Source organism: Fukomys damarensis, unplaced genomic scaffold (assembly GCF_012274545.1).
Source record: "Fukomys damarensis isolate Sample0158 unplaced genomic scaffold, DMR_v1.0_HiC HiC_scaffold_15, whole genome shotgun sequence".
NCBI lineage: Eukaryota > Metazoa > Chordata > Mammalia > Rodentia > Bathyergidae > Fukomys > Fukomys damarensis.
Window position 1 is genome coordinate 19,352,733 of NW_022900927.1, and position 11,300 is coordinate 19,364,032.

Here is an 11,300-nt window from a genome sequence, read left to right on the forward strand (position 1 = left end):
GTTCATTCTGTGCCAGACAAGATGTTGTAACCTCTACAAGAATGTCCTTTTTTTTGTACCGGGGATCGAACTCGGGTCCTTGTGCTTGCGAAGAAGGCAGCGGAACCACTGAGCTAAATCCCCGGCCCAGGAATGTCATTTTAATCCAGTTACCCTTATGAGATAAATTCTCTTTATCGCTTTTTACGCATAAGGAGCCAGAGGCTGCCTCTATAGCCACTGCGCTTAACAGTTACCATATGCTTCATTCTCTCCAGAGCTCCGTTTCCTGTCCTGTGCCTTCATTCTGGGAAGGACGCTCCATGCCAGGACCAGGGAACTGCAAAAATCACCGTGACATGTAAACCAATGCTTTTCAGGGTAAAGTGTTTAGTAAGACTAAGAAAATTGGGCCAGAGCATTAAAGGAGGAAGGACAGTAAATTGAGCGCTCACTTCCGGGCCGCTCACTACCGGGCATTCATTGTGGGAGGTTTGCGCTTTTAGATTAGGACTACCCGGATTCCTTCCCATTACTGAGCCTCCCCCCCCACCCCCGAGTATAGCAAGATTTTTCCTTCTCCATAGCTTTTCGTTGATAACTAGCATTGCAGTCTTTATTATTAAAGTAAGTGTATATGTAGATCTGTCTCTGTTCCTTTAACCCTCAGACCTGTACCATTTTCACCATAACTAGATAAATATGGCCACTTGCCATATAATGAAAAGAGGTGGTAGAAATAGGTGTAGATGGGAACTAGGAAAACCTGGATTACAGCCCCGATTCTGTGGGACTGAACAAAGTCTTAGTTTTGTGGGGTGTCGCAAGCCGCGACGTCAGGATCCTGCCAGCAGGTCCTAAACCTGAAACGACGAGGACAGAGAGACGAGAGGCACTTTTCTTCTCAAGTTACTTGCTTGCTTTATTACAGAACCTTTTCCTTTTATACTCTCCAGCTGTACGGGAGCAAAAGTACCACCCACACATTCCAGAAGGAAGCAATAACAATTATTATGAGTTACATCTGCTAGGCAATAGATCAGATCACCAGCTGAACTAGCCCGTTGCTATGGGTGACAGCACGTCCACACTGCTCGGGTGAATTACAAGTCAATATGGCTGTGCTCTCCATAATTCCCCCATTTCTCTTAGAGGGTACCAGACATATGTCAAAGAGCTCCTGTCTTAGGTGGCAGGGATGTCCTTTCTCCTTACCCGTCATCAGCGAAGAGGGCTTATGTCCCTCTTGCCTGTCTTAGGTTGGTAGGAGGCCCCGACCTTACCCGTCTCTGGATGCTCCACGGAGAGGGAATTATGTACGGCGGGTTTGTGCCAAATAGATGGCCACCCGAGATGCGTCATCCTTTACTGAAACTTGTACAGCCATAGCAAATCGAAACACAAAGGATTGATACATTCTTGTCATCTTGCGATACATATAACAATTACAAATACGAAAAATTATCAAAATTACAATGATCGCCAATACAGGAATAAATATTACAGAAAAATACTATTTAGCAGTAGTACTGACAAACAGAAAATCCCACCATCTGTGATTTGAATTTTGAAAGAGAGGGGATTCCCCCCTAACTTTTCTAAGGTGAATCTATTTTCCAAAGTTCTGCAGACAAACTTAAGTCCATGGAATATTCGAGTGACCAGTCTAAAAACTTTTGTGATGTCTCATTAAGTCACCGGTCCCATTAAATCCTTGTTCTGGATAATAAAGTTTCTGCTTGTGCACCAAGATACATCCTGAAGTTTTTCTCTGCTGCTTCAGTGTTGGGGTCCCAATCCGGTCTCCTCAGTGGAAACCCAGCTTCAAGCTGTTCAGGGATAGTGGTAGATCTATAAATGTACCTGTAACCATAAATAGGTGGAGCAGAAGAGAAGGGAGAATACCTGGACCAAAAGGTTATTATCATAAACAATATGCTGAAAAACCTGCATGGTCAAACAATATGAATACATTTTGTATACCAGAAAAGTGGCAATAATAATGAATTCTTATGTCCTGTAATGTAGTTTTGTATCAACAGGATCTTCCCCCCTTTTTTTTTAACAGAAAATAGTGCATTTTGAAGATAACCATCAGAAACATGTTACAATAACATTTATAATTCAGACCTTTGATGATAACCAATATAGACATTTTTAACAACATATTTAATAAGGCATATCTTTTTATAAGGCTATGAAAATTATTTTGGTGGCTCCCATTAGTGAACAAAGATCAGAATAAATTCTCTGAGCAGCTGCTTCTTTATTTACCAACAGGAACATATCCAAACTTAAAGGTTATATTTAATTATCTTTTAAGTTTTTTATTTGATCCTATAAAGCCAGGTTGTAGAAATCAACACTCTAATTGTATTTGACGTCATTTTGATCGATAACATACAAACATCCTTGAACATTTAAGACAGACAAACATATAAGACAATTTTAACGAGTGCACTCAGATGGTTTTGGCCAATTGAATTATAAAATCTTTTTGTTATGACTAGTCAAAATTTTTACAGGTCAAAATTAACAGAGATCTCTTGTAGAATTAGGGTTAAAGGAATGAATGCTCTTCTTGACTATAAATGTAAACCTTTTATAACAAACTTGAAACCAACAAGCAAACATAAATAAATGATTTCTATACACCTTCTCTACATATTTAGGCCTTCTGGTCTTGTATATCTTTCTTTACCTGTTTTTTTAACAGGATGAACATATAAAAACCTTTCATGTCAAAAGAATAACTCTTATAGCTTTCCTAATGTTTTTCTGTCTCATTTATTATAAACCTTCTATAATAAACTTCAGTTTAAAGTATCCTTTTTTTTTTTTTTTTTGTTCTCAGATTGTTACACTTTAAATTTGACTGGCTGCCAATAGAACAGTATTAACCTTGAGTTTTTATCAACAAAGTACAGAAAAGAGCAAGTTAACCTTATAATCACAATTCAAGAATTTGCAATGCACAAGAAATGTTTAAAGCACACCAGTTAAACTTAATTCAAATTGAAACAAAGATACATTTATCAAATAGTTAAAATTTATAACTTGATTTCTCTTGTAAAATCTCTTTCACAGATAGTCATATAAGAGGTTAGTACATTCCCTCCCTGAGGCCCCTTCCAAAGACAAACTAGGGAGTAACCCAGGGGATCTCACCATTTAGACAGAGGATTTTATCCATTCATTTTCTTTCTGTCCCATTACCGGTGAGCTGGCCTCCGCGTCCTAGAAAGGGAACCCAGGAAATCCTGGGGGCGCGCCTTTTCCCTTCCAAGGAGGCAGACAGTCGCTTGCTCCTTGCTCCAGTGGAAGTCGATTGACACAGGGAGAGAAGCTTTCCATGAGAGAATTTAACCCCGTAATCATCCTCTTGCTCAGGGGAAAAAAACAATTTTAAAGTTAATGAGAAAACAGTCCAATGGGGTATTTTTGGAGCTTGATCTTCCCATCTTGTTCCTAGGAATGAATGTAAGGTTAACACTCAACAGACAGGACACAGACGACACACAGGAGCCATAAAAGAAAAAGAACTTAGATTCTACCAGGAAATCCTCGTCAGGGGATCATTAAAACAATCTTTGACTCTGTTCCAACGTTTCTCGTTGACGGTTCCTTCAAGAGGAAACCAAGGACAAGTTTCTTAATTAAATCCTTTTTCTTAACCCAAACTCCCCGTGTCTTTAAGGAAGATTTGAAACCTTCAACAAACAACTGATGTGTACTTAATTTTTGTCCCATATTTCGCGCTGCTCACTCACCTCACAGGTCGCTTTCTCAGATGGGTGGGTCTGAACGGACTGTACGTGGAGCCAAACTCGCCAACTGGGCGGAGGTCCTGGGGTCAATCAGCTGATCTTCTGAGCAGCGTCCACCAGGTGAAGACCCCTTGTCTCGAGCCCCACGTTCCGGTGCCACTTGCCCCGGCCAGCAGGGCTCGTAATTAGCAGAGCTCGCGAAGGGGAAATACCTGGAAATGGGACAAAAGAGGCACAGAAAGAAGGAGACCAAGCAGAGGCTTGTCAAGGTCTCGTTTATTTGCAGGCACAGGTAGTATATAAAGGCAAAAACCACAAAATTGTAAGAGGAAGTAGCTAACCACAAAATGACAAGATGATAAAAGAGGAACATATCGTATAATAACAATCATGGTGGGATACAGTTGCTATGTGACAGATTAGGTCATTTGTTGAGCAAGGCCGCTACTACAAGCAACAGCATGTCTTTGCTTGTGGGGTAACAGACAGGTCAATATGGACGTGGTTATGCTAGGCTCCAAATAATTCAAGAAGATGCTTTTGGTTTCCTACACTTGAAGTTGAGTCTTGCTATGTAGTTCAGGCTTGACTTGAACTCACCATGTAGCCCAGGCTGGCCTCAAACTCATAACAATCTTACTGCCTCAGCCTCCTGAGTGCAGGGGTTACAGGTGTGTGTCACCACATCTAGCTTTACACAATTTTATATGTAGCTCAACACAGCACCTGGGTCCTGGGTCCTTCATTGCTCTTTCTCCACTCCTCTTCCTGAGTTATGAAAGCACCTCAAGCCACAGCTCCATTCTTCCAAGAGATAGCTGCACACGAACTGGCCTGGGTGACTGTCAGAATCATCCATCCCATGACGGGTCCTTTCATAAATGGCTGGTTGGCTGGGTCCGATGTGGAGCGAGAAGACAGAAGAATGTGTTTCCAAAGTAGATTGGGGCCAGGAATTTAGTTCAGTGGTTCTGCCCCACCTCGAAAGCACAAGGTCTGAGTTCAATCCCTGGTACCAAAAAAAAAAAAAAAAAAAAAGCAAATAAAATCAAAGTAGTATTGATTTAGGGGCTGGGGATTATAGCTCAATGATGCTGTGTCTGCCTGGCAAGTGCAAGATCCAGAGTTTGATCCCCAGTTCCTCAAAAAACAAAAAGCAAAAGTAGGGTGAATGGTTGTTCAGTCCACTCAAGACTTCCTCATTTTGGATTTCCAGGTATGAGACTGGCCCTTATGGTGAATTTTCCATCCCTTGGCACACTCATTACTAATTGTAATTTGTGCTTGACATCTCCATGTATTTGGTTAAATAGTTTTATTGGATATAACCCATACATATTTAAGGTATACAACTGTTATGTGGACAACCATGAAAGTACAGCCACAATCACTGTAGTAACCATATGATCTATTCCAAAAGTCTCATGATCCTTTATAATCCTTACCTTTCATCCTCCTATCCCACAACTGTCTTTTTAACATTATCTTAGTTTGCATCTGTGTGTGTGTGTGTGTGTGTGTGTGTGAGAGAGAGAGAGAGAGAGAGAGAGAGAGAGAGAGAACCTAGGGCCTTAGTACTGAGCTATATCTCTAGTTCTTTTTAAATTTTTTTTATTTTGAGATGGGGTCTGAGTTGCTAAATTGTTCAGGGGGCCTGTACTTTGATTCTCTTGCCTTAGCCTCCCAAAGTGCTGGGATTACAGGCACCACCATGCCCAGCTTTGTTTGTATTTTCTAAAGTTTTACATAAGACTATCGTACAATAAATGCTGTTTTGCATGGCAGTGTCTTCTTTTATTCAGTGTAATTGTCTTAAGACTCACCCATGTTGTTGCTTGGACCAATAATTTATTCTTTTTTATTGTAGAATAGTATGCCATTTTGGATATATCACAATTTTTCCATTCATCTGCTGATGGACATTTGGTTGTTTCCAGTTCTGTGCTATTGAAAATAAAGATACTCTGAATATTCATGTACAAGTCTTAGTATGGACATGTGTTAGTCAGCTCTCAGCTACTGTAACAAATACCTGAGATAAATTTACCTAAAAAGAGGAAAGGCTTATTTCAACTCAGAGTTTTGGAGATTTCAGTCCCCATTGCTTTGGGCCTGTGACGGCACCATCCATCATGGTAGGAGCCTGCAGCGAAAGAGGCCTCCTCACCTGATGTCCAGTGCAAGAGAGGGGAAGAGGAGGGACTATGCTCTCAGTATCTCTTCACCAACCTGCACTCATGGGACCAGACTTCCACCTAGGCTGTCTCTCAAAGGTCTCATTTCCGAGTATCACTTTTAATGAGGAACATCCTTATTCCATGAGCCTTTGGAGAGGTACTTTTGCAAACCATGGTGGGACATATGTTCTATTTTCTCTTGGGTATGTATCTAGGAGTGAATTGCTAGGTCACAAGGTTTGCTAAAACATACATGGTTTGCTAAAAAAATAAAAACAAAAGAAAGAAAGAAAATGGTTGCCTAGCCCAAGGCCACCAAGATGTTCTGTTTTCTTCTAGAAGTTGTATGTTTTAGTTCATTTAAGTATATAATTCCTTTTTAATTTTGAAACATTTTTAGACTTGGAAAAATAGTACATGGAGTTCCGCATGCCCTTCACCCAGTTTCCCCTAATATCAACAGGTTATGCAACCATGGTATAATCATTAAAAATCATTAAAAGGATATGAACTGGGCATAGTGGTGAATGCTTATAATCTCAGCACTCTGGGAAGCTGAGACAGGAAGATCCCAAATTTGAGCCCAACTTGAGCAACAATTTAGGAAGACCCTGTCTCAGAAAGAAAAATAAAAATGTGGGCAGGGGATTTAGCTCAGTGGTGCTGCTGCCTGCCTCACAAGCGCAAGGTCCTGAGTTCAATCCCCAGTACCAAATAAAAAAATAAAAAAATAAAAATAAAAATGAGCTGGGAATGTAGCTCAGTGTGAAGGCACTGAGTTCAATCCCCAGCACTACTGAAAACACACACACATACACACATGCACACGATAGATAACACATGCATGTGTTGATGCAATAATTTGCAGACTTTATTTGATATGATAAAATTTTCAACTAATATCCTTTTTCTTACACAGGATCCAATCCAAGATCCCACATTATAGATACTTAAATCTTCTCAGTCTCTTCCATGTGAACAGTTCTTCTGTTTTTCTTGAAGAATACAGGCAGGTTATCTTGTGTAGTGTATCTAATTGCATTTTGTCTGATGCTCGCTTTTCATTGAAGTTGTACTGGGGAACAAACCCAAGCCTTGCATGAGGTAGGTAAGCATTTCACCACTAAACTACATCCCCAATAATGCCTGCTGGTGTTTGTACATGCTTGTGTGTTGATGAGTGTAGTTTAGGTGGTATATATCTCAAAAAGCTAGAAGAAAGTACTGTGACTGTTTTGCCATAAATAAGTGTGTGGTAGATTAACTAATGGTCAACTTGGAATGCATAGCTGAACTGAATCAGCGTGGTTCTGAGGGTGGAAGACCCATCTGAGGACTGTTGCCAATAGCATAAAAAAAGAACTGGAGGGCCAGGGAGTTAGCTCAGTGGCATGGTTCCTGCCTTGCAAATGCAAGGTCCTGAGTTCAATCCCTGGTACCAGAAACAAACAAACAAACAAAACAACAAAAACTGGAGGGGAAGATCATTGCTGTTGATATTTATTTATTTATTTATTTAGGAAACGCTTGCCTTGGCTGTTTCCCTGTCAGAGGAACTCAGATATTCACTGTTGCTGGGAATAGCTGCTGTTCCTGTCAAGGGAACCCTGATCTTCACCTTGAGCATCACTTCCTGGCTCCAGTGCAGATCCCTCAGCCTGGTGGCACAGATCCTTCACCCTGCCAGTGCAGACTTTCTAGCTTCCATCACTGGCCTTTGGGCCTTGCAGGTGTAGATCCTCTATTCTAACTCATATGAGAGATTGCCCTGGGCTCTAGGCATCTGGCTAGATTCATGGAGGACATTGCCTTGGGCTCTAGGCCTTCAGCTGGACTTGTGAGGGTCATTGCTGTGGGATCCAGGCCCTTGGCTGGATTTTTCAGGTCTCTAGTGCACAGATAGATCTCTTGCACTCCTCTGCATTTGACTTTTTGGGTGAATATTCTTTTTTTTTTTTTTTTTTTTTTACATAGACCACATTTTCTTTATTTAACCTTCTCCTGATGGACTTTGAATAGTTTACAACTTTACGCTACCCAATGTTCCAGTGAACACCATCACACTGGGTGAATATTCTTATAAACTTATAATCTTATAAACTTTGTGTCCTGTATTAAATCTATTCCCTTGTAAACCCTGACTAAAACAAAGTGAAAAATATTTGAGGAGATAGATATCTTTAACCTAATTATACAATGTGCCCATTTATTAAAACATTACATGGTACCTCATTATGTACATTTTTTGTCTTTGTGTATCAATTAAAAATAAATTTAATAAGCTGGGCGTGGTGGCACATGCCTGTAATCCCAGCACTTGGGAGGCTGAGGCAGGAGGATTGCGGTGAATTCAAGATCAACCTGGGCTACATAGTGAGTTCCAGTTCAGTCTCAACTACATAGTGAGACGCTATCTCAAAAAAACCAAAATAAATAAATAAATTTAATATTTCAAGAGTTTGTTGGATGGACATATATTAGTGCTAAGTTGTCTGGAAACACAATTCCCTCTGTTTATGTCTGTATTTCCTAGTTACATCCACATAAATGGTGTCCAATGAATGTTTAATATGATTCTATTCATTTAAATACCAAAAAAAAAAAGTTCCAGATGCCCATTTGCCGCCTTTTGTTCAACAGTGATTCCCAGCCATCTGGCTGACTTTGGCCCAGTATAGAAAAATGCTCTGTTCCCTTCCCAGCCCTCATTTTCTTATTATCCTCAGAATCCTGGGAAACTGGGGAGAGTGCACACAGGTACTCAGAGTGCACACATTCACTACTCACTGCCCTGCCCTTTGCCTTCCTCTGTAATATAGATGTGTTCTCCTGCCAGGTTGTCCTCACCCTCATCTCTTCAGCACACCCCATCTCTTCTCCCAACTTTATTATCAAGCCCTATTTTCTGGGGAGCCCTCTTCAATTTATCCTGAGGCAGTTTTCCCTTTCCTGTTGAACCCTAGCCACCTTTTACTCTGCCACAATTTGAGGAAGGAGAAAGCAAAAGTGCTGAAGGGCTGAAAGGACTCTCTGGTGCAGGCGGGGCTAGCTCAGAGTCCCAAGAGCAGTGGCGGAGCCTCCGAAGAGTTCCACTGCGCCCCTCTACCTCTCAAACTCCTTGCCCAGGACTTCCTTGGTTCTTACACCAAAATGCTAATATTTACTTGTGTCAGTTCCAAACTCCTTACGTGGGCTGGAAGCTGGGGGCCCAGCAATAAAGTTGGGGGAGGTGCTTTTAAATCACTTGCATCCTAACTGGAAAGATAAGACACAAAAATGATGAGCAAAAAAATTTAAAAATATAAACCAGGCATAGTGATGCCTGTAATCCTAGCACTCGAGAGGCTGAGGCAGGAAGACTGCTATGCATATGAGACTAGCCTGAGCTACATAGTGAGGAGTTCAAGACCAGCCTGGACTACAGAACAAGACTCTGTCTCAAAAAACTAAAAAAAAAAAAAAAATAATAATAACAACAATAATGTAGACCCCTGGGCACAGTGGTGCACACCTATAATCCCAAGATTTGGGAAGCTGAGGCAGGAGGATCACTGCAAGTTAGAGGCCAGGCTGAAGTACAGAACAAGATTCTGTCTCAAAACAAATAATAATGTGGATGAATTGAGAAGGCAAGACCTCAGATGGCCAAGTAGTTGGAAAAGAAGTCAGATTCTGGTTTGTGGTGACAGAAGGGAAGGGAGGGGTCAGGCCTTGCGAACTGAAAGCTTGGAGACCTGGAAAAAAAATTGCCTGTGAAAACCAATTATGCCTCACCTTCACTTCTCCTTATCTCAATTTATACCCTAAAACAGAAAACTGCCAGAGGGTTCAGAGGAAGGTGAACCAGCTGGAACCAGCTGGCTCAATCAGAGAGTGTGTTTACAGGGTTGCTGTCCTCAGGGGGAGGAGACTGTCACACAGATCAGAACGACACTTCTGCAGAACAAGTTTAGAGGGTATGTGAGACAGATGACAGAAAACAGGCTGGAAGCCAGGTATTGTAGCACACGTTATATTCACAGCACACGGGAGGTTGAGGCAGGAGAATCACCATGAGTTTAAGGACAGCCTGCGCTACACACATAGTAAGTTCAAGCCCAGCTTGGACTACATACTGAGACCCTGTCTCAGGAAAACAAACAACAACAACAAAACAGGCTGGAGACCAGCTAGGGTTGTCATAATACTTAGTTCCCTTCAGGCCCACATCAGACTCAGGCCAGGTCATGATGTGGCCATTGTTCTTTCTCTCTGGGTCTTCCTGTCTACGGACTGTACCACGTAATTCCACTTGATGCTGGATGTCCTGCTGCAGAATAGGGATAATATGTTTCCCGTTCTTTTATGTGCTCCACACTCAAGCCTGTGGCCCTCTTCTCAAACTTAGGGCTGAAAGTGGTCAGGCAGGCCAATCCCTCTACCTGTGTCCTCAAAAGGAGATGCCATGGATTTTGAGGTACTGAGGGATCAGCATATCAGGATATCAGAGCATAAGGAGCAACAGGAGGAAGAAGTCCTAGCTTATTTATGAAGCTTATTTATGAAGAAGCTTAAGTAACATAGCCCAAGTGGTTTAATCTTTCCTCAGCTCTTGACAGAAGCTTCTCAGTAAACTCTACATACACAGGCCAGGCCCACATCCCAGCCTGTGCTTCAGATCTCTGTCAAATGCTAAGGCATCTCAAAGGGAAAAAAAGCAGAGTTCCAGAGTCCCAGTCTGCAAGGAGACTTGTCAGACCCCCTAGCACTGATGGGCACATGGTCTTGGTCATTTAATACTGGAGGAATGGGGAACAGGGGAAGTGCAGTGCCTGATCAGTTCACTATTTGGGATTGTGCCCCTGTTAGCAGGGAGGGACAATCAGACAGTGGGAGCCTCCAGCAGGAGGAATGCGGAGGTCGAGGAGGGAGTGGGATGCTAGATGTTAGAGGCTAACAGAGTGTTGGGTTTTCTCTGGGACATAGCCTGACATGGAGGAACACAAAAGGCACACTAGGACCCTGTACAGAGCCATCCCTTCCCCCTTCCAAACTTCCCATAGGCTTTTCCATCTCGTTGGGTGGGGGGGTGCTAGCTGGAACAGGGTCACAGGTTGAAGCAGTAGGTCACACAGCACTGGTGGAGAGCTGCAGCCCACCCTTTCTCCCTTCTGCATGTCCAGTCTGCATGAGTATCTCGGGTCAATCAAAAAACACCACTTCTCAAATGCAGATCCTAAGATCTCAGGGTAGCTTAGGGGGATGAGGCTCTTTTATTTTGTATCTGCCTAAAAGTTCAGGAAGAGGGCCGGGGATTTAGCTCAGTGGTTCTGCCTCCTGCTTCCCAAGCATAAGGTCCGGAGTTTGATCCCCAGTACAAAAAAAAAAAAAAAAAAAA